The sequence below is a fragment of the Pinus tabuliformis genome, chromosome 3_1 (genome assembly GCF_031772625.1).
Source record: "Pinus tabuliformis cultivar Carrire ecotype Pingquan chromosome 3_1, CPIR1, whole genome shotgun sequence".
In the NCBI taxonomy this organism is placed as follows: Eukaryota; Viridiplantae; Streptophyta; class Pinopsida; order Pinales; family Pinaceae; genus Pinus; species Pinus tabuliformis.
The window spans coordinates 237,867,999-237,890,617 of record NC_142301.1 but is presented as its reverse complement, the minus strand read 5'-3'; the positions used below and the strand labels follow the sequence as shown (position 1 = coordinate 237,890,617).

The window sequence follows — 22,619 nt, the reverse complement described above, 5'->3', positions numbered from 1 at the left end:
AATTGTGTTGTTTTTTTTAAGAAAACAGGCAGAATTTTTTTTATGGAATTCCTCTTCTCCTACAAGCTCAATTCCTCCTTAAAATTGTATCATTCCTTGCACATATTAATAATGAAGGTGGGTATGCACAGAACCTACCTCCTCAAGCCACAAATCGTGTAAAAATCCCGTGTTTTCTCCTTAGAAACTACTTACTACCCTTCCTGTAGAACTGGTTGTAGGTGCTCTTGTAGAACCTGTTACTGCTCCTGTAGAATGCCAATAGTAGAAGTATGGCTGAAAAAGATAGAGAACGATGGTTTCGAGGCTATGGAGGTGGTATCAATCTTGCTACAGCTAAGTGGACGAGGATGAAATGGAAGAAAAGGTGGTGAAGGAGTTTCGAGGAGTACTTATGTCTTCTTTGAGATATTTTTGGTGATGGGGTCAGCTGGCAAAAAGGTACGTTGCCATATTTGGACCATTGGTACCGAATGCCTTGTCATCATGACTCATCATGACTCCTTCCTCCAATCACTTCCCATCATTGCATCGAGGTTTGTATACCCTCCAATACTTTTCCTTTGGATTTTCTGTGAGTTGGCTAGGCACACGTGTGGTGGCATCTCCGAATGAGCGCATTCAACTGGATGAGGGTGGCTAGTTAACTGGACAAATTTTCTCATTCAACCCTAACCATCTCATTTTCTTATGCATATTTTTGAATTACGCAAATGCAACAAAGGATAGGGTTAGACACTTACCTGCAAGTCGAATGTTCGTGCTATGGTGCATCTTGGTTCCTTTGTTGTTGCATGCTCGTATTTCAGTTGCTGCATGCCTGTATCTCCTTTGTTGTATACTTTCTGCTCCCTGATGTGTGGCTTGTTTACTTTTTGTGGGTACCCTTTGGCTGGATCTAGCTTCAGACATCCTCTTCAACCCTATGGCTGCACCTATTTTGCTGTTGTGGCTTGATTTTAAGGGGATCAGCTGCTATAGGAAATCCTACAGGAGCTCCTGTAGCTGCTTCTCCCTTTAAATTTTTTAGCTAATTTTTGTGCTGGGAGCTGTGAGGATGATATTGGAGATGCTGATGAAGATAGAGAGGTACTTGGTAAGTTGCAGGTGAGATTTGGAGGTGCTGTTCCTTTTATTTTATTTTATTTTTCTAAAAAACTAGTTTCTGTGTTTTTTTTTACAGGAAGGAAAGAAATCGATGAGGGTGAGGTGGTGCAGGTGTGGGATGGATGGCCAGGAGGGTTGATAGCTATAGGAAGGCCTACATGCTCTTCATGAAATCTCTTAACTCCTCAAACTGCTTTTTGAGACCATATATGGCTCTCCGTGATTTCTATAGGAGCCCCCTGTAGAACACACAGGGCCTCCTGTAGGATACACAGTCTTCGGAAAAAACACACCGAGGTGCAAGAAATGTCAGAAATGATGAAGAAGAGTGTGGAGGAGGTGAAATAGGCTTTGTGGCATCTTCTCTTGCTTCACGTGGTCCACCTGTAACCTGCAATGCATATTAAAATTCAATTTTCTCTTCCTTCTTTTCTTTGTTTTTTCTCTCTCTCTCTTTTTTTTTTTTTGAAAGACAACTAGGGTGCCTCAAGGAGGTTTTCACCCTAATTTCCTGTCTTGGGTGCCTCCAAGGGAGGTTTTCACCCAGGGATCTTATTATCTCTCTTTTTTGTTTTTGTCATCACTAGGCCGCCTCACAAGAGGTTTTCAACCCAATGATGGGACTCAAGCACCTCATGTAGGTTTTCACTTGAGTGCTTATTATTTTTTCTTTTTCTACTTCTTCAGTGAGTGGGTGGAGTGGAGGCTAAGACTTGCTCCACTACCAACACTATCTTATTTAGATCTTCAATGAACTCTCGCTTAGAGAGGGGCTTCTTGTAAATTTTCAACCTATGTCCATTGACAAGCATGGGGATGGCTTCCTCATCAATGGTTTTGATCAGAACTGAACCATTGTCATTGCATTTTTCCACAGTGTAGGGTCCCAGCCATCTTGTCCTTAGCTTGCCTTTGAAGTCTTTATACCTTGAGTCATAGAGCAGTGCCCAATCTCCCTCTTGGAATTGCTTCTCCTTGATATTTTTATCATGCCATATTTTCCTTTGAAGCTGAACTACCTCTGTATGGAGAAGGACCTGCAATATTTGTTCATCCAGTCCATTGAGCTAGAGTAGCCTTTCCCTTTATGCATGGCTGAGGTCTAGGTCCACCTGAGTTGCCATCCTTAGTGTATTGTATTCAAATTCTATTGACAGCAAAGCCTTCTTCCCATAGACCAGTTCATGGGCTGTGAACCCTATGGTGGTCTTCCATGTTGTGTTGTAGGCCTAAGTGACCTCAACTAGTCTATCTGCCCAATCTTTTCTGCTGCTGCTCACTACCTTGGTCAGAATTCCTTCCAAAGCTCTGTTAGTGACTTCCACCTGCCCATTGGGTTATGGATGGTAAAGGGTGGAAGTCCTATGCTTGATTTTATGATGTTTGAGCAGGTCTTCAATCAAATTGGAAGTGAACTGACTGCCTTGATCTGTAACCAGTTCTCTTGGAGACCCAAAATTATAGAATATGTTTTCTCTTAAAAACTCAGCTACTTTTTCCTCTGGTTGCTGCCTTGATTGGTTTTGTCTCTGCCCATTTTGCTAGATAATCGGTGCACACAATGATGTATTGCCTCTGTTTTGAAGGAGGGCTGATAGGACCCACAAAGTCCATGCCCCACTTCTCAAATGGCTCAAAGGTCACTTAATATTGCATGGGCATCTCATCCTTTGGATTAGGTTCCCCATCCTTTGGCACCGATCACATTGGTTGGTATATCTCTTCACATCTTGATGAAGAGTGGGCCAATAGTAGCCTGCTTACAAGATTTTGAAGGTAGTCCTCTTTGCTGCAAAATGGCCTCTGCAAGGCCCATCATGACAGGTTAGGAGAATGTCAAAAACTTCCTCCTCCTTGACACATCTTGTCAAGATCTGATTTGGGCCAAGTTTGAAGAGATTGCCCCCAATCCAATTGAAAGGGGCACTTTTCCTCACAATCTTGCTCTTCTCTTTTGAGGACAGATGTGGTGGGAACTATGCTGAAACCAAGTAATTTGCTATATCAGAAAACCATGGAGAGAGTACTCAGATAGAAAATAGGTGTTCATATGGCATTGATCATCCACCATTCCTTCTTCACCTGCAAGAAAATTTACTCTAGATAAAAAGTCAGCAACAACATTTTCTTTACCAGGCTTATCAACAATGGTTAAATCAGATTGTTGTAGTAAAAGCAACCATCTAATAATGCGAGCATTTACATCTGGTTTATTGATTAAATACCTAATTGTAGCATGATCAGTGTGTACAAAGGTTTGATATCCTATGATGTAATGTCTGAATTTATTTAAGGAATGTACTACAGCTAGGAGTTCCTTCTCGGTTATCGTGTAGTTTAACTCTGCCTTTGACAAATTTTTACTTACAAAGTATATGGCATAAGGTAACTTTTCATCAATTTGTCCCAAGGCTGCTTCTATTGCTTTGTTTGAGGCATATGTGTGAATGTGGAAAGGTAGGTCCCAGTTTGGGCCTCTCAAAAATTGGGCAGTCACAAGTTTTCTTTTCAAAGTATCTAGGGCTTCTTGACAGTTTCCAGTCCATATGAACTCGACATATTTTCCCAAACGACCAAACAACAGAGAGGCAAACTTACTGAAATCTTTAATGAATGTTCTGTAATATCCCGCTAAGCCTAGGAAACTTCAGACATCTCTCACCTTTTGAGGAGGTGGGACCCTTTAGATGATGGCAATTTTGTTGGGGTCCACCTGCAATCCTTGTTGAGATATTGCATGACCTAGCATGGTCCCTTCAGTCATAAAAAATTCACATTTTTCTGGACTGAGGGATAGGTTCATTTCAATACACTTGTCCAAAACTTTTCCTAGGTTAGATAAAACTTCTTGAAAGTTAGAACCATAAGGAGTAAAATCATCCATATATATTTCCACTGCATCATGAACCAATTTATAAAATATACTCAATACTGCTCTCTGGAAAGTGGCTGGAGCATTGCACAAACCAAAAGGAAGGACCCGGTATGTAAAGGTACCCCAAGGACACGTGAAAGTGGTCTTATCTTCGTCTTCCAGGCTGATTTGAATCTGATTGTACCCGCTAAACCCATCTAGGAAGGAGAAATTTTTTTTCCCTGCCAGACCATCTAACACTTGATCTATGAAAGGCAAAGGAAAATGGTCCTTTTAGTGGCCTTGTTCAGTTCCCGATAATCAACACAGATTCTCCACTTACCATTTTCATTTGGAACTAGAACCAGAGGAGAGACCCATTCACTATCAGAGATGGGGTAGATGAATCCTGCATCAAGTAATTTTTGCAATTCTTCCTTAACAATGTCTTTAAGTGCTGGATTCATCCTCCTTTGAGGCTTCCTGACTGGTTTGAAATATTCCTTAATGTATATATGATGAGTACATACTAAAGGGTGCACTCCCTTCATCTCCTTATAACTCCAATCGAAGGCATCTAAATCTTTTCTCAATAAGCTGCACAGTTCCTTCTCCTGGGAAGTGGATACCTGGATGAGCTGATTTTCAAGGTTCTTTCTAGGCCAAACTCTATATTCTTAACACAAAGAAAGGTCGGGTCGGCCACTCAAAGATTAGTTAAGGGATTGTCTTGGGTTTCTTTCACTAGATCTTCTAATGGCAAAATACTGGGGGGTGGATTCTGAATTAAATTTTCAATGATATCATCCTCATTTTGCGGTTCCCCCCCATGATAGTTTCTACTGCACACAGTGGTGCAGAATAGACTTCATCCTCATCCTCCTCCTCCAACCAGAGAGGTAGATCATGTTATAGCAAGGGTTGGGCAGGAGGGTATAGGATTAGCTGCTTGGACATATGCCCGTTCTTGATGGTCATGTTCCCAGCCCAAAAATTGATGTAAGCATCGGCAGTGGCCAACCAGGGTCTGCCTAGGATGAGAGGATGTCCAATGAACTTTTCCTTCAGCTGGAGAACTATGAAATCAGCAGGGTACTCCCAAGAATCAATGGAGACCATCACATCCTCCACAATCCCTTTAAGGGTCACGGTGGAGCGGTCTGCTAGCTGCAGTACTGTCGTGGTCTTTCTCAAGGAGCCCTGGAGGTTGAGTTTGAGCATGGTTTCCTTTGTCATCACATTAATGGTAGCTCCCAGATCAATCAAGGTATGTGGGATCATGGTGCCATTGATGTGGACATCAACTACTGGGCTTCCAGGGTCTAGATATTTCGAACATATTACCTACCCCAACATCAGGTCAGATAGTTCTACTATGACATTGATGGTTGGGGCATCTCTCTTGCGCCTACCTGGATGCCTAAAGCACTTCTCTTTGATCATATTATTGTATATAGGCACATCATTTATGGCTTGGAGAAGTGGTATCTTTACACATAATTGTTTCAATTCTCCCAGAAGTTCAGTTTCTTCTAGGGTGTGTTGTGTTGTCTCAGATAGTCTCTTACGAAAGGGTGGAATTGCTTTTGGTTCACTTTCCTCTTTATCTGAGGGGGAGGATGGCTACCTAGGAGAACCTTCCCAGATCGTAAGTTAATCTCCTGAATCTCCACAACGTAAGTTGGGCATGATGGTTCCCCACTATATACTTGTTGCGCTTGTCTGTTGTTCGGGTTCGAGTTCAGCTGGGTAGGCATCTGGGGTTGCCTTGATGGATCAGGACGCAATGGTGGGGTTGAGCAGGTGGTGGAGGCAAAAGACGGAGAGGAGAGTTTTACTTGGGCCTGCACCCCTGATGAGATGCATTCCACTAAGGTTGTGGCTGAGCATAGGATTGAAATGCATGAGCAGTTGGTTGGGCATGATATTGAGATGGATAGGACCAAGGAGGAGGTGTGGACCAGGAAGGATGAGCGAGAGGGCCCCAAGAAGGTATGGAAGTGGCTTGGTTGGGGTTGTATCATGCCTAAGATGTCCCTTGCATCCCCTGTTGGTATGGTTTAGCTCCATGCAGTCTCCTTTGGTTCATGAAATAGAGTGGTTCAGTGGCTCCTTCGGCCCCCTGGTATACAACTTTAAGTCCAGGCAAGGAAGGACACTTATCTGTAGAATGATCTTCTTCACGGACTGTAGAAACCTCTATCGAGTTCAATGGACATTCGTTCCTAGGATGCCTTCTGGTGCACCTACGACAGAAAATGGCCAAAGCCCTCTCTGCTTCCTCTTGTTTCCTTTTGATATGTAAGGTATCCATTTGCATGGTAAGAGTCTACAGCATCTCACTCTTAAAGTCATCTAGCATGTTTCCAATTTTACCTTTGAGGGATGAACTGGATGAGAAGGTACTGGCTATGGGTTGACTCCCCCTACCTCTCTTTCTGGCTGCCCTAGAATGGTTTCTAAACACAGTATTTATGTCTTCATAAGGTAGTTGGTAGATGTCTCCCCCAGCCAGTAGATGGAGGGTGTCTAGGAGGTCTTCAGGAATTCCCCTGAGCAGGATCAACTTCAGAGGTTCGGGGTTAAGTGCGCACCTGGCCCTTTTATAACTGAGCTGAAACCTCTCTTCATAATCTTCCAAAGATTCATCACTTTCCAAGGTCATTCAGAAGATTTCTTCCTTTGTGTCTATTGACCTACAATAGTCTCGATATTTCTTATTAATGGCCTACTGCATCTAAGCCCAAGTTGTGATGCTATTTCCAGCTAACCCCATGAACCAGCATAATGCTGCATCCTTGAGAGTAGAAGGAAATAGTTTCAACTTTTGCTCATCTTTTGCATAGTTATAGGTTCGATAGATAACAATGAACTCAAACAAAAAGGTGTTAGGATCTTCTGTAGTTAATCCATGGAAGTGAGGTAGGGCTGAAGGGCTTATGTTCTTCATTTTAGTGTCCCCATTGGTCTCTCAAATGGGAAAGGTACCCTCTACTCTTTCTCCATTCCCCCTAGCATTTATGTTTTCAGCCATTGTCTCAGGAGGGATGTTTTCTTCTTCTTCTTCCCCTATAAATTCTTTAAATATCTCTAGTTGTTCCCCTAAAGGTTCTTCCTGATCACTGCCACCGAAGAAGAGAGAAGGGTGGCTATGTGATGTGGTGGGGGCGTTGGGCAAGAATTTTCATGAATTATATATGTTCCTACGAGGCATGAAAAGAAATCTTTTGGTTGATTTTTTCTTTTTTCTGCTTGTACCTGCAGAACTGAAATTGATTGAACAACAAGTTTGCTGGGTCCCTATAATACTAGTGATTACCCCATTACTATTGTAGTTATACCCCTTATTTATATTGTTGTGCCCCTATTACCCCCATATTGTTATTTCTGTGCCCCATAGAATCCCTCTATTGTTATTTTTGTGGCTTTATATTATTATAATTAGGTCGGCTGGATTATATTGTAACTCCTTAGACTCCTATATATAGAAAGGAGGTTTTTTCATTTGTATCATCCAAGAATTGTTCATTTAGGTAATGTAAAGGAGGTTTCCCCCTCAAAGAGGCTGAATTCTAAGGCGTTGATCTTTATTTTCTATCTTTTCTTGAGCTGGTTTCATAACATTTGGTATCAGAGCTTTGGATTCTAGGGTTTCGCTTCTCCAAACAGATCTTTTCGCGCGATATTTGCGGAGATATGCTCTGAGGAAGTTGGTCTTTTTGCAGACTCCTAAATTACATTCAAAACAAGTGACCTAGGGAAAATCGTCATAACTTTCTCTCTGGGGATCAGATTGAAATTTCGTAAGAAGGTACAGAAAGAGGACGGACTGTAGTTTCTTGTATATCTTTTTCAGAACCAAAGGTCGAAAATTGTACACGTGGCACTTCATACAAGTTCACTCTTCTGAAAAGGTCTATAATCAGGTCATCTTGGGAGATTCTGCATAACTCCTTCTTGGAGAATCCAATTTCAATCAGACTGGTGGCATTGGAAAGAGGACATAGAGAGCTACTACAGGTCACAATTTCAGAACTAGATGATTGGAAAGTACAGAGATACATCAGAGGCAATATCAAGCTCCTACAAAGTGAAAAAAGGTGTGTAGATTTTTTTAAATTTTTGCTTAAGCTTGGTTTGAAAATTTATTTTGAAGGAATTCAAAGGGCATAATAGAGCATTATTATTGGTAACTGATGCCCCGAGGAAAGAAAATGCAAACACCTAGTAAGGAACCTGAAAGCTCTAGCATGACTCATGAAGAAGAGGAAGAAATGCTACATGATATATCAAAATTACAAGACCAAGTGCAACAACTGTCCCTTGCACAAAAAGGAACAGAATCTAAGATGGATGGTTTAAAGAAAGATGTAGAAGCTAAGATGGATGGTTTAAAGAAAGGTGTAGAAGCTAAGATGGACTGTTTAAAGAAAGGCGTAGAAGCTAAGATGGATGGCATGGAAGCTAAGGTGAATGGCATGGATGCTAAAATTGATGGCATGGATGATAAGATGGAGAATTGAAGATAAATATGAATAAGTTGCTACAAGAAATGGTCACTAAGGGTGAAAGAGTACTAAAGGAAACTCATGATGAGAACAAAAGAAATGTTAATCATGATTCCATAGACTCTAATGTTGGATCGAAGACTCACCATGTTCCAAAAATCGATATGAGGAAGTTTGATGGCAAGGATCCCGCCACATGGATATTACAGATGGAGCAATTCTTCGATCTCAATAATGTGCAAAACACACAAAAGGTACGTATGGCAACTTTATATTTGGAACCAAATCAGTTTGTATGGTATCAATGGCTTTGTTCTCGTAAACAATTTATCACTTGGGCAATTTTTACGGAAGAATTGATAGCACATTATGAGGATACAAAAAGCAACACTTTTTTTAGCCAATTGATAAGTCTCAAACAAAAGGGTTCAATAATGGAGCACATTGAGGAGTTCCAAAAATTGAACATAAGGGTAAAAGATATTCCAGAGGAGCATAGGATTGATGTGTTCATAGGGTCTTTAAAGGATAATATCCAACATGATGTGCGCCTTTGGGAACCTGATTCATTAGAGAAGGCATTCAGGTTAGCAAGAAAAATGGAAAGCAAAATTATGGCAACTAGGAAGCATACCATTCACAACTATAAAGATGGAAGTGTTGTTGCCCATAGTCTTCCACAACCTACAAGGTTGACACCACAACAATTGGAAGAAAAAAGAGCAAAAGGGCTTTGTTACAATTGTGATAGCAAATACACAAAAGGTCATAAGTGTGCTGAGAAGAAATTATTCTACATAGATTGTGAAGAGGAAGAAGAAAAGGAGCAAGAAAGGTCAAAAGAAGAGGATATATTCCAGGAACAAAGCCTAGATGAAGAACAAATAAATCCGACCATATCTTGTAATGCATTGGCGGGAATTACCACTCCTCAAACCATCAAGATAGAAGGACAAATCAAGAAGAAAAAGGTAATAGTGTTGATTGATTCAGGAAGCACCCACAATTTTATTCATTGTAGGGTAGCAAAAGAATTGAATTGCTTCCTATATCCAGCACCAGAGTGTCAAGTGATGATTGCAAATGGAGGAACAATAAATTGTATTGACTAGCCCAATGCTTTCCATTCCAATGGGAGGTGCTGATGTTGTACTAGGAGTCCAATGGCTACAATCCTTGGGTACAATAGCTTTTAATTTTCAAGAACTTTTCATGAAATTTTCTGTGGAAGGAAAGGAAGTTGAATTAAGGGGTATTGCAGGGAAACCAGGAAAGATAATCAGCTCTAATGGCATGACAAAGCTTCTAAAAAAGGAGCAAAGAGGTGTAATTGCACAATTATGTTCGCTAGATGTTTCCACATTGGAATCATCTATTTCTCCAGATCTCCAAAAAGTCCTGGACAATCATTCCAAGGTATTTGAGACTCCCAAAGGTCTCCCACCTATGCGTGATCATGATCATGCTATTCATCTGATTCCAGGAAGTGTTCCTCCAAACATCAGGCCGTACAGATATCCCTATGTCCAAAAAAGTGAAATTGAACGTATGGTTGCAGAAATGCTAGAGGCTGGTATAATTCAACCGAGTCAAAGTTCTTTCTCAGCTCCAGTAGTATTGGTGCACAAGAAGGATGGATCATGGCGCATGTGTCCAGATTATAGGGAGCTCAACAAGCTCACTATTAAAGATAAGTTCCCCATTCCTGTCATTGATGAATTACTGGATGAATTGCATGGATCAATTTACTTCACCAAGTTGGATCTTCGTTCAGGATATCATCAAATCAGAATGAAGATTGAAGACATTCCGAAAACGGCATTTAGAACTCATGAGGGTCATTATGAATTTTTGGTCATGCCTTTTGGCCTTACCAATGCACCTTCAACATTTCAAGGTTTGATGAATTCAATTTTCAAACCATTCCTTAGAAAATTTGTGTTAGTATTTTTTGATGATATACTAATCTACAGCAAGTCTTGGAAGGATCATGTTGAACATGTTGACAGGGTGCTACAACTATTGGAGGAGAAACAATTATATGCAAAAAGATCCAAATGTTTCTTTGGAGTCCAGGAGGTGGAATATTTGGGTCATATTGTATCTCATGAAGGAGTTAAGGTAGACCCTAGCAAAATTAAAGCCATTAAGGAATGGAAAATCCCCACATCCATAAAGCATCTGCGAGGATTTCTTGGGTTGACAGGGTATTATCGCAAGTTTGTTAAGAATTATGGGAGAATAGCAGCACCTCTAACAACATTATTGAAGAAAGATTCATTTTCATGGACTCCGGAAGCAACAAAGGCCTTTGAACATCTTAAAGAGGCAATGTGCCAAGCACCGGTCTTAGCTACACCGGACTTCACAAAAACCTTTATTGTGGAATGTGATGCTTCAGGAAATGGAATTGGTGTTGTTCTAATGCAAGATGAAAGACCCATTGCTTTTGAAAGTCGTCCAATCAAGGGAAAGTTTTTAAGCAAAGCTATTTATGAGAAGGAAATGTTGGCAATACTCCATGCACTTAAGAAATGGCGACCCTACCTAATGGGAAGACACTTCAAGGTAAAAACGGATCATGATAGCCTTAAATACTTTTTAGAACAAAGATTATCCTCTGAAGAGCAACAAAAGTGGGTCACAAAGATGTTGGGTTATGACTTTGAAATCATCTACAAAAAAGGGAAGCAAAATGTGGTGGCAGATGCACTCTCAAGAAAGGATGAGGATGTGGAAGCATTGTTGTGTGCCATTTCTATTATCCAACCAGATTGGATAAACGAAGCAAGGAGGAATGGAAGAATGACGAAGAAGTGTGGGCACTTATTCGAAAGCTACAACAAGATTCCAGTACTTCTGATACATTTAGCTGGAAAAATGATTCGTTATGGTACAAAGATCGCTTATACCTCTGTAAGAATTCCCAGCTAAAACAAAAGATTCTTATGGAATTGCACACTTCTCCCTTAGGAGGGCACTCAGGATTTTTAAAAACTTACCACAGGGTTAAGAAGGAATTTTTTTGGGATGGCCTTAAATCAGATATTCAAAAGTTTGTGGCGGAATGTTTGGTTTGCCAACAAAATAAAGTTGAAACAATTAAGACACCGGGTCTATTACAACCTTTATCCATTCCAAGCCAACGTTGGGAGGAGGTTTCAATGGATTTTATCACAGGTTTACCCAAGTCTGAGGGAAAGAGTGTCATCATGGTGGTAGTTGACAGACTTACCAAGTATGCACACTTTTGTGCATTATCACATCCATTTAAAGCCAGTACAGTTTCTACTGCATTTATGGAAACAGTTCAAAAGCTACATGGAAACCCAAAGATTATTGTAAGTGACAGAGATCCCATTTTCACTGGAAATTTTTGGACAGAATTATTTTCTTGTCTTGGTACTCAGTTAGCTCATAGCTCATCTTATCATCCTCAATCTGATGGGCAAACTGAGATAGTAAACAAATGTTTGGAAGGATATCTTCGTTGCTTTGTATCTGATAAACAGACACAATGGGTCAAATGGTTGCCTCTGGCTGAATGGTGGTATAACACTTCCTTCCATACAGCAACAAAAATGACCCCATTTATGGCACTTTATGGGTATCAACCACCATCCATCACATCATATTTAAGAGAAAATTCTAAGGTTCAGGCAGTGGAACATCACATCGAACATCAACAACAAGTCCTCCAACTCTTAAAGGATAACCTCGTGTTGGCACAAAATAGAATGAAACAACAGGCAGATCAACATCGCAGTGAAAGAAGTTTTGATGTAGGTGATTGGGTATTCCTACGGCTACAACCATATAAGCAAATGTCCCTAAAGCAAGCTAAGAAGGATAATAAATTATCACCAAAGTATTATGGTCCGTACAAGGTGTTGCAAAAGATTGGTACTATGGCATACAAATTGGAGCTTCCTGCAGCTTCTCGATTGCACCCAGTTTTCCATGTTTCATGTTTAAAGAAGGTTATAGGCGACAAGCTCCCAGTTCAAACAATATTGCCAGAACTTGACGAGGAAGGAAAAATTATATTGGAACCGGAAGCAGTCACAGAAACAAGAACTCGACAGCTACGAAATCGATCAATTTCAGAGTATCTTATCAAGTGGAAGAACTTATCCGCTGAAGATTCCACATGGGAGGATGAGAATTTTATGCAGAAGTATCCAGAACTACTCAAGCGTTGAGGACAACACTTTTTTGAAGGAGAGGGGCATGTTGGGTCCCTATAATACTAGTGATTACCCCATTACTATTGTAGTTATACCCCTTATTTATATTGTTGTGCCCCTATTACCCCCATATTGTTATTTCTGTGCCCCATAGAATCCCTCTATTGTTATTTTTGTGGCTTTATATTATTATTGTTAGGTCGGCTGGATTATATTGTGACTCCTTAGACTCCTATATATAGAAAGGAGGTTTTGTCATTTGTATCATCCAAGAATTGTTCATTTATGTAATGTAAAGGAGGTTTCCCCCTCGAAGAGGCTGAATTCTAAGGCATTGATCTTTATTTTCTATCTTTTCTTGAGCTGGTTTCATAACAAAGTTGCAACTAACTGAAATGAACTTGCTGAAATGAAATTGCAGAACTAAAAAGGAAAGCAAATGAGATGTAGAAAGGAAAGCAAGGAAATGACTAATCTACTTTTTTTGAAATGGAAATCACAGAATTGAAAGGAAAGCGGGGAAATGACTAATCTACTTTTGCTAAAACAGAAATTGCAGAGTTGAAAGGAAAGCAAGGAAATGACTAATATACTTTTGCTAAAATGGAAATTGCAGAAATTGAAAAGGAAATGGAGAAACTGAAAGGAAAAACTACTCTACTTTTGCTGAAATAAACTAGTTAGCAGAATGTTGCAGTAGAAAATAGAAGAAAAGCAGTAATCACAAAATACTCTGACGCTTCCCCAGCAATGGTGCCAAAAAGTGGTGAGCACCAGTATTGCAGCAATAACGCTGCAACTCCTGGGCTTCCTAATTTACTTTTATCAACTCGGTAGTTCGTAACAAACTTGGAAGCGACGGTGTTGTATGCACAAGCACTAGTTCTTACTGCAAGATGTCACTTGCTCAGCAGGCACAAGATCACTAGGAGCTCAAGCCAACTTCTATGGATTCCAAAAGAAGCTCAATATGTGATGAAAGAAAGGAAATATTACTCTACAGAGGCTACTCTACTTGCAGAAAGGAGAAGAAGACTGAAATGTAAGGTAAACCTAGCAAACCCTAATTAACCAACTAATCCTACTTTTGCAGAAAGAGAGATACAAACCATGAAATGAATTCCATTACTTAATCTAGGAAGTAAACAACATATACTCAAGCTATTTCTAGAAGGAAATGAGGAAAAAACATCTTTTTGGATTTTTATGTATTTTTAGGTGAAATTTTCATGCAAGTAATTTATTTGTTTGTGAATGTGGGAGTGATTAGGTGGCGATGGAGGGCGACTCTGGAGCTTGTAGAGGTCTAGGAAGGTGTGGAATGGTCCTAGGAGGTCCCAGGTGGCATTTTGGAGGTTTTTGCTACAATCAGACTTCAAAAAGACTCCTACAGGAAAATCTACACGAGGCTACAGGGGATCTACAAGAGGTCTACAGCAAGTCTACAAGAGGATGCCGAGAGTAGTTTTGGAGGTTTTAAAGGTGGGAAAGTGGGTGGAAAGTGTAGCTGAAGGCTAGGGTGATGTGTTAAGGTGTGTAGGGTTCATCAAGAAGGATTAGGAAATAGAAAGATGGTTGGACTTGTTCAAGGAAAGAGAGGAAGGTTGATGAGGAAAGTGTAGAAAACTAAGGAAGATGTGTGAGGGACTTTGGGTGAACTGTGGAACATAGATCAAAGAGAAATGGTTCTGGCTGATTGGCTGACTTATTATGAGAGAAGGATTGCTGTAAGAGAACTGAAACTCACATCATGAGATTAAGCAAGAAAGGAAACTAGCTACATAAAAAAAACAGAACTTTGCATCAAGCTAGTCTAAATTCTGATCTAGGAAAGTAAATGTTGAAAAATGCTACATGGAAAGAAAGCATGGAAGGAAATTTATTGCAAAGATAGAAATGAGCATGGTGAAATAGATCTATAGCAAAAGCATTAACCTTCTAACAAACTGCAACACTAGAAATCCTATGGAAAAGGCAAATATGTGTTTTTTTGTGGCAGCAAGAGGGTCTTTGCCTTAGTTCATGGTCCTAGAGGGAGGAAAGGAGGCCAAGGCTCTATTGATGGCCTTTTTGTATCTTTTTGCTATCACTATTCAACCTGCTACAACAAACTGAAATGGAAACAACCTTTTAAATCACCAAAAGCAACCTATTCTTAACTAAGAAAGAAATCTATCTAACAGAAACTAATTCATAAACTGAAACAAAGCATATAAATACAAATCAAGAGGAACTTGGCCGCTTGAATTTGGCCTTAACCTAAGAGCTTCAGCCCTCTGAGGCAACTTAGTGCTAACTCGAACAAGATCTCATCTTCATTATCAAAATAATAATTGGAGTACACGAAATTGTCAACAAAAATAAGCTTGAACTTGAGTAGAGCAAAGCTGCAACAAAAATTCAAAAATTTGACTAACTTCCAACAACCTATTAAGGCCCTAGGCCTCTCTACTTATACAACTCAAGCTCCCAATAGCTTCCTTAAAATCAGGGAGGCTTGGCTCCCAAAACATGAGATAAACAAAAGTTATCATCCGATTGCTCGGCTGCCTCTTTGGTGCATTGATGTGGCTGCTTGTGCTCCGAGTTGCATGATGGAGAATTCGAAGTGGGGAATCATAACTGAGGGGGATACCCTCCTATAAATCCTCTCCCTTGTCTTCTTCAAATATTTGCTACCAAATGTTCATTAAATCTTTGACTTTGTCTCCAAAATTGACCAAAAATCTCCATTAAGCACACATTAGACTCCATGGCATAATGACCAACCCAACTCACTCTATTAGCATAAATATAATAAAAAAAACATGCAATAAACTAATGAGAATGGTGGATTAAGCTAAGTTATGAGGCAAAATGAGCCCATATAATTAGCCATTTATGGGGCTCATCAGTCACCTATTTAAAATGTAATTCGGGAGTCTGCAAAAACCCTAACTTCCTCTCAAATCGGTTCTTTTTTAGCTTCTAAAACTTTGTAGTGAACACGTTATAGTGAAAATTCCACGATGTCAAGTTTTAGATGAAATTCTGAAGCTTGCAAAAACCCCAAATTACTCAGATCATATCTCCAAAAATATAGCTAGACAAGATCTGAAATTCGGACCCGAGGTTCAATGCAATTTCTTCTCAAATGGGTGTTGTTTTTAGCTTCTAAAACGTCGTAGAAAAAAGTTATAGTGAAAATTCCACGATGACCTGTTTAGAGCAGTGAAACCCTAGAATCCGAAGCTCTGATACCAAATGTTATGAAACCAGCTCACAAAAGGATAGAAAAGAAAGATCATTGCCTTATACTTTAGCCTCTTCGAGGGGGCAGCCTCCTATAAATTACACAAATGAACAATTCTTGGATGATACAAATGACAAGACCTCCTTTCTATATATAGGAGTCTAAGGGGTCATAATATAATCAGAGCTGACATAACAATAATAATGTAAGGGAACAATAATAACAATTGTCGGTTTCTATGGGGCACAATAATAGAAATAAGGGCATTGTACTTATAACAATAAGGGGTTACACTAGTAGTATAGAGACCTAACATCATGCATGTTGAAATTACTTTCAACATGCATGCACCATCATTAGTATATTTCTGGTTTTTCTACCTTCAATTAAATTGAGTTTATTGGTGTCCCAGATTTAGCACTTTCTAGTTTGCTTAAATTCAACTTTTGGGTCAATCCAATTTTTGAATGCTCAGATGATCTATTATTAAACATTATGAATATCCATAGGTTGTGTAAGGAACATGCATGGGTGATATTTTTATTAAAATAGCAGGTGCACTTAAGTAAGGGGACACATCCTTACATACGTTAGTCTGTCTTCCAATTGAGATGCACTAACTTGGCATGCTTATCCATGAAGCTAGGGAACACTAGGTGATTTCATTAATTACTACTCCGATTTATATTGCAAAAGATTCATCTTCTGAAATTAGGGGAGGACTAGTGAGTACAAATATACTCATTACTACTGGGGGTCAGTTCCTATCATATATTATGAATCTAGCATTTACTAAGGTAAGAAGACTTGTTATTGTTTGCCAAATTGTCTATTGATTTGTCATTGGCTTCAAAAGGTAGCATGAAAAAAATGGCTTGAGAATTAGTGGGTACCCTTGTAATTTATTCCAACAAATTCTATATCAAATATTCAGCTCATAATATGCATTTATCCTCTAGTTATTGAAATATTTCTAAACCACATAATTTTCCTAGCCTAAATTCTATGCAAAGTTGCTGCATTTTCTCGGTTTTCATTTAAGGGATACCTTGATTCTTGCATATTTTTTGGAGTAAATTCAGTGTTCATTGGAGGATACTTTAATCACTTGAATGTGTTTTTTTTATTTGTAGGTGCCAGGGACATGATAGTGGATGCTAGGTGCAGCAGTGTTACCAACCCCCTCTTACAACTTGTATTGATGTTGTTCTTACCAAAATCAGGTTTAGTTAGTGTGCATACAATTTTTGTTTTTAATCAAACGTAAAGACATTTCTTTAGAATGGACCTACAACTTATTCATGTCTTTTTTCAACACAAAAAAATCAAGTTGAGGGTGTTGTAGTTCTAGAAAAGATATATGACCTCGATTGTCTGGGGAGTGAGATCAAACAACTATCATATGATATTGAAAAATAAATTAATTGGAGGGATTCCAATGGAAATATATCATACCTAGAATTATTCAAGTCCAAAGAAGTAAGACATGCTTCATTTATTGGAGTGGGTCTTCAGGTATACAGCTACAAAGGCTTTGCATCCTATCCTTCCAGAATAATTGATGTGCTTTGTAGTCATTTTTAGTTATTTTGATCATGGAATGCATCATGAATGGATGCTAACTCAATGGTTATAATATTTTTTTATAATAGTGACAAGTGTTGTATTCATAGTACGAAAAAACATGTAGGAATCCCACCTCCCCCTGAGGCTTATACCCGTAGGTTATCTTCGTGCTTATGCTCATAAGAAACAATATACTGAACTGGATTTAGAATATTTATAGTAGCCAAGTTTTTGTTGTGAACTATAAGACGAGAATCATAACCCATTTCTACTTGACTATCATTCTTGTAGGTGAATATATAGACAAACTGAAGGCAGAGCATTATACAAAATCCCAACATTTTATAAGATATAAAACAACTTAGATGTTAGAAATGAATGGCTTGTTTCTTTGTTTGATGATTAGAAATCATGTTTTCTTGGTTGGTGGATTTTCCATATGCTACTCACTCTAATCTCTATATTATGTGGGGAGTTATCATGGCCCTCTTTGATCTCGCTAATCCTTGATTCTACTACTCACCTTGTGAATGGAGGTTGATGTTTTGCATATTTTCTACTACCCTCACCTTGTCCTTCAGGTACCCATTTGACCTCGATAACATTGTATTGGTTTCCTCTAGTTTTCCAATCTTTTCTTTTCATTTTGAGATGTTAGATTGCACCCACCCAACTTCTTTGTATGTAGCTGAGAATTCGAGGCAGTTGTTTCTCATTCTAGAGTACTTGAGAGACTCTAAGATAGTCTTGAGGTTGATAATATTTGAGGATGTTTCTATTGACCTTTTTACCTATGAGTGTTCTGCTTGGGAATCTCAAGAATATCACTAAAGAATATGAAGTGATTTCCTTCTTTCCCATGATTAGCTATCTTATATTTTTCATTTTGTTCCTCATTGTTCAGGTCTTGCACACTTTCTAGGCCCTTCTTGTTAGTGATCTCTCTGATCTTGCGACCTTATTTTCCCTCTTTTTCAGAAGCTAATGTGACATTTGGGTGTGTGTCATCTATCCATCTTAATTTCTTCCCTCTGCTTCTATTTCTCTGTCGATCTTATTCTAGCATCCTTGGACTAGTATTGGCATGAGGGAAGCATCCATCTGATCCTTTCTTTGTTGTTTCTTATTTCTTTTAACAAGGATATGTGATGGTTACCTATGGACCTCAAAATCTTCTTCCAGGACCCTCAGTTATCCCATACCCAATGATTTTGGAATTTTTAACCCTTGAAGCACTGTTAATGCTTCTACTTTGTTGTTGGTAGCTGTTCCCAAATCCCATGACAATTATTTTACTTTTTTTACCCCTTGGGTCATAATGACACCTCCTGATCCTACTGCTCCCTGCTTCTCTTTTTCCACACCATTGAAGAATAAAAAGGTGTTTCTATGCAATTAATGAGGTATTAATGTTGCAATTTGTGGGTCCCAGCCTCCAACTTCTTGGGGAATTTCATGCCTCTTTGATTTAGGGTTGGATACATAACATTTGTCCAATCTTCTTCTAGCACCCTCAGTTCTACCATATCCAATGCTAATTCCAGATTCGCTGCGACATCCACTTTTGTGGTTCTGTGCTATGGGTTCTCGGGACTTGTAGATGACTAAATAGTTTCTTAGTTTGTATGAGCTTGTCTTGCCAATACTAAGAAGATAAGATTTGACTCTCCTATGGAGATAATATTTCCTGGGGCTTAGTGTGCCTAGAAATCTTGCCAAATAAATGTTGTTAATGCTTTTTTCTTTGTTCTTCATATCTTTTCCTAAACCCAATGAAAATTATAGTCTCCAATGGATGTAATCTTTCCCAAAGTTAGTGTGCACATAAATATTAGACCTTAAAGCATCACTAATGTTTCTTCTTTGTTGTTTGTAACTTTTCCTAAACCCCATGTGAATTCTCTTTTCTTTTTAAGATCTTGGGTCACGATGGCACCACTTTATCCTATAGCTCATGTATTTCCCCTTGTTATATTGAAGAATGAACTGAAATGCTTTTATGCATATTTGGGTTCTAATGTCTCCATTTGTGGGTGCCAACCTCCTTGTTTGGGAATTCTTGTGGTTTCCTGTTGAAAATTAATCTGATCCCAAAGGTCCATAAAATGTGGCCAATTTTATTTCCTAACCTCCAAGGAAGTTGTCAACCTTTTTTCTCTACAATCTGCATTAAGACTATAGTAATTTCATACTTACTGATTCTATTTTAACTAGATAAATTTTCTCTTCTTGGAAGATATTCTATTTTTTCCCAACCATTTTTTACACAACAACATTTCAGAAATTCTTTCCACAATGAATCCTTGGCCCATTCTTATGTTGTTCCAGGTGAATTTCTTGTTTGCACGTTTCACATAAAATAGGTTCATATTAGGTATTTTACTTGTACTCTGTAGGGTCTCTTATATATTCCAATTTTTTTCTCTTTGCGGTCCTATTGGCGTCACATGCCAAGGTATGGTTTTTTGGGTGATAGATTCCTTTGAGATATTGAATTATTCCTAGAAGTTTCTCTTTTGCACCAATTATTTTTTTGTAAATGTTGGTTAACTGGAATTATTTACCCAAAGAAAAATTTGTAAAGGATGTTGTGATCCAGTGAGAACCTTTCAGCCCTACTTTGCAGGGTATTAGAATCCCATAGGGAGGTTACTCCCTCTAAATAACCCTCTTGGTTTGATGTAGAATTTGTGTCTTCCCTTCCATAGAGATTTTATTAGTTCTGAGAATACAGTTTCTTCATTTTATGTCAAAGGAAAATTTTAGGGGCTAATAGTAGTAGGTGGGCTAATTTTCTATACTTATTCCAAAAAAAAAGATTCGCCAATTTTATTTATTTATTTTAAATAATTAACCAAAGTTTTATAGTATAAAATTATTTTACCTTAAAAATCACCAAGATCTTATATAGATTAATATAATGTAATAAAAAATCTTGATATTTTTACAAAAATATCATCAAACATTTTATAATTTGTCTATTAGAGACTAGTAAGATTCACCAAGGTTTCTAAACATTAAGATAAACTTCCATCCTTAAAATTTTCCCTTTTTATATCTCTTGAAGGAATATTTATATCAATTTTTTTATGTCCCTGACCTCCCTATTGCTATGATATTATCTTTTTATTTTGTTTTTTTATTTAGAGCTGGCTCCAAAGGCTTATAGAAATGTTAACCATGAGTCGTTCACATTGTTCTCTATTGGTTCTTCTTTCTATTCTTTGTGACTTATATTTTTACAGTAATTCACTTGCAGGCATTTCAACAGTTTATGGGTATTAATATTGTAATGTATTATAGTCCTACTACTGTGGAGCTGGTGGGATTTTCTTCCAATCAAATAAATTTATTACATTCCTTATTTGTTGCGAAAATGAATGCACTTGGCACAATTGCTGGTATATACCTAATAGATTGGTGTGGAAGAAGACTGCTACTCCTTATGAGCTTATTTGGAATTTTTTTTGTCACTAGCCATTCTATCTGGAGCATTTTACTTGACTTTTATTGATGTACCCACTGTTGACATACAATAGACACTAAAAGCAGGTTATGCTTGTCCAACACTCCTCAACTTTAGTCAACCTCTTTGGAACTGCAATGGTTTCTTAACTGTTGTGTGTTGATTTTGCGTAGCCTTAAGAAACAAGGTAAGGACACACCCCATGTTCCTTTCTCAATGTGATATGAATCCCTGATGGAAATGGATTTTATTCACTATGTCCTGTGCTTTTAAGGAAAAGATAAAAATGTGGAATAATAAGTAATATGTTAATAGACAATAAAAATAGGCACCTAAAAAGGTTCTATGATTAGAATTTTATCTGAGATAAAGTTACTAAAAGATTGATGTCATTAACATGGATTACCTAGCTTAACCTATATACTTTTACTAATCCATTACAATATTTTATCATTGATTGTGTAGATTCTTCTTGGAAATTACTTTCGTGCAAACAAAACATCTGAGCAGTATTGTTCCCATCATTTTGGCTCTTGATACAACTATGTGTGTCCATGTAGATATGGTTGGGATTTTGTGTGTGGCTTGGTTTTATATATATATTTCTTCTCTCTTGACATGGGACCAGTTCCATGGACAATCAATTCCAAAATTTATCCTTCAAAATATAGAAGTATGTGTGGAGGCATTACTACAATAGTTCACTAGATATCTAATCTGATTGTTTCAGAGAGATTCATATCTTTGATTGATTTGTTGGGCACAACCAAATTTTTTTTAGTATTCACCACTATTGTTGGGGCTGCATTCTTTTTTTTCCTTGCTTTTTTTCTTGAGAGAAATGGATGAGCTTCAAGGAGGTCGATAAATTATGCAAGTGAGATCATATAGTGACAGTATAGGCAAGGAAATTTCTTTTAACAAATCCCCTCTTGATGATCATCATACAACCTAAAGTAGCAAATCAGATGTTGAAATCTCTCATGCGGGAGGGCAGCCAAATCAATTTCTACAAATCAGTGGACGAAATTTTTAAGGCATTATAGGAGAATGTACAACTTAAATGGAATATCACCAATCATATCGGCAAATTTTTCATGGTGGCATATTGACAAATTTTGCATGGTGGTGGTGTCATAATTTGCACCATTTCTTGATAAGATATTGTTAAAGTTTTTGAAAATTCTATAAGATATGTTGGATAACGAATGCATCTACTTACATCATTCATCAACATCCCCTTTGAAAATATTTTTCATTGCTATCACTCCCCAAATATAGGAATTTTAGTTTAGCACTACAATTTCATATGCAAAGGTTATATATTTTATGCTTTCCCTACTTTTGGGATATACATCATTCCTATCTATTAAAGTTACACCATTTATATTAGATTAGTTTAGGCACAAACAAATGGGATTTTTTGGGTTACTTTCCTAACACTTGTTGTGGTACAAACGTTTAGGTAGCAATCTTTGCATACTATTTTTTTTGGGGATGATGTTCATCAACTAGAAATACAAATAGAGACTAAAGAAATGCATCAACAAGTTGAGTTCGGAGTTATTCACATTGGATGTACAAGGAGGGTGAAGAAACACACTCTTCCTTCATTGTTTAGATGGTCGAGTGGGAAAGATGGGTTCTACCATGGAACAACGAGATTATGGACACTAAACTACAATTATCTCCACAGGAT

The 22,619-nt window shown here is 38.2% G+C and overlaps 1 pseudogene; it reads left to right on the top strand.

The window, feature by feature from the left end:
• Positions 1-420: 420 nt before the first annotated feature.
• On the top strand, positions 421-21,801 carry LOC149186678 (putative inositol transporter 2; annotated as a pseudogene).
• The last annotated feature ends 818 nt before the right edge of the window (positions 21,802-22,619 follow it).